The sequence below is a fragment of the Thamnophis sirtalis genome, unplaced genomic scaffold, assembly GCF_051295495.1.
Source record: "Thamnophis sirtalis isolate CommonGarterSnake01/CBP01778 unplaced genomic scaffold, rThaSir2_p1.2 scaffold_5, whole genome shotgun sequence".
In the NCBI taxonomy this organism is placed as follows: Eukaryota; Metazoa; Chordata; class Lepidosauria; order Squamata; family Natricidae; genus Thamnophis; species Thamnophis sirtalis.
Genome location: NW_028261385.1, coordinates 130,979,479 through 130,981,297, shown reverse-complemented (window position 1 = coordinate 130,981,297; position 1,819 = coordinate 130,979,479). Strand labels below are relative to the sequence as shown.

At 37.0% G+C, this 1,819-nt stretch overlaps 1 non-coding gene across 1 annotated transcript; it reads left to right on the top strand.

The window, feature by feature from the left end:
• Positions 1-837: 837 nt before the first annotated feature.
• LOC148045643 (U6 spliceosomal RNA) lies at positions 838-944 on the top strand. Its single transcript, XR_015696829.1, has one exon. It is a non-coding gene; the product is annotated as a U6 spliceosomal RNA (small nuclear RNA).
• The last annotated feature ends 875 nt before the right edge of the window (positions 945-1,819 follow it).

Sequence of the window (1,819 nt, the reverse complement as noted above, 5' to 3'; positions counted from 1 at the left end):
TGAGCCTGGTGGGATTTGAACAGCCAAACTGCTGAACTGCAGTGCTGCATTTAACCACTGCGCCACCTCGGCTCTTTATTTCAGTTATTAATTTATTTTATAACCTGAAGGAAAGTATATGCTGTTTTTCAAAACTGATGTTTTCCACAGTGGCTTACGTAAACATTTCAGCAACAATGTCTGAAAACTTAAAGCTTTGGGGAAGGAAAGGTACAAGGGAGTGATGAGGTGAAACAATTAATTTAGAACCTGGAACATGTCAGCTCAGAAACCATAAATGTATTCATTGAATACATTCCTGTCCATTTATCTTGCATGTTTCTCTTCAGGTGATGAGCGGGGCTGACTCCATGATCCTTTTCCAAAATCAAGCCAATTATGCATATGTTCTCTGAATCACAAACTAAACTGAGCTGCCAGCAGCAGATGGTAACAATTAAGCTGCCCTTAGTTAATATTGAGAAAAGCAAATTGGATTAGATTTAGTTGTTGCTTGGATGGGACATCCTAAGTCTGTAGGATAGGACAGGAAAATAGACAAAGAGTTAGACAGCTATACAGCTAGACAGATAATTCAGAAACCAATGGCAAACCATTCCTATTGTTGACAAGAAAATTAAATTACCTGGGTATCTTCAGGGAATCAAATTCAAAATCTGCCTGAAGTTGCTGCTAATCAAATTGTGAATTTAAGGGGCCGCAGACTATGTAACGGTCTGAATAAATGTGATTCAGAAGGGGTGGAACACTGTTAGATGAATAGACATGGATAGATGCGTGGAAATAAAATAGAAGAGTACAGACAAACTGAGTGGGGTATTTAGAGACTCAAGAATGGTGCTCGCTTCGGCAGAACATATACTAAAATTGGAACGATACAGAGAAGATTAGCATGGCCCCTGCACAAGGATGACACGCAAATTCATGAAGCGTTCCATATTTTAATGCATATAAAAAGGTTATATAATGTATTAATAGAAATGGATTTGGAAACAGAACTAGTCAAAGATTGCATGATAAAGTGGGCACAAAATTTTGAAGAACCAATAATGTTGGATACATGGGAAAAGATATGGGTAAGAAATGTAAAATTCACGCAAGCCCAAAATCGGAGAGAGAACTTTTATAAGATGTTTTATAGATGGCATTTAGATCCTAAAAAACTGGCTTGCATGTATCCAAATTTACCACCTAAATGCTGGATATGTGATTGTGTTTATGCTACATATTACCATATATGGTGGACTTGTGAAAAGGTAAAAGCATTTTGGATAAAAATAGGGTGGATTATGCAAAATATTCTTAAAAAGAGGATAAAGTTCACCCCCTTAGTTATTCCTGTTAGGTATAACTACTGATTGTACTGTTATAGAGACTAATTTGATTTTGTACTTAATAACGGCAGCAAGACTGTTGGTGGCGCAATACTGGAAGAAGGAAGATTTGCCTACTATTCAAGAATGGACATTAAAAGTAACAAACTTAGCAGAGATGGCTAAAATATCAGCATAACTTAAGAGCCACTCAGATGAGAAATATAAACTCAAGTGGAGAAGATGGATTGACTATATTCAAAATAAATACGGACTAAGAAATTTCAGATAGTTTATGACTGAAAAAGCGAGGAACGATATAATCTGTTTAGAGTTAGCCTAACAAAAGAGGAGTTAAAGCTCAAATGAAAGATGATACTAACTTTCTTTAAGTTTATTTTAGAATATGTTTGTTAAAGATTTATACCCTGTATTTGTTTTGGGAAGTCAAGGGGGGGAAAGGTTGGGGGGGTTGGGCTCGGGTGGGGAGGGTGGGGGAGGGGAGG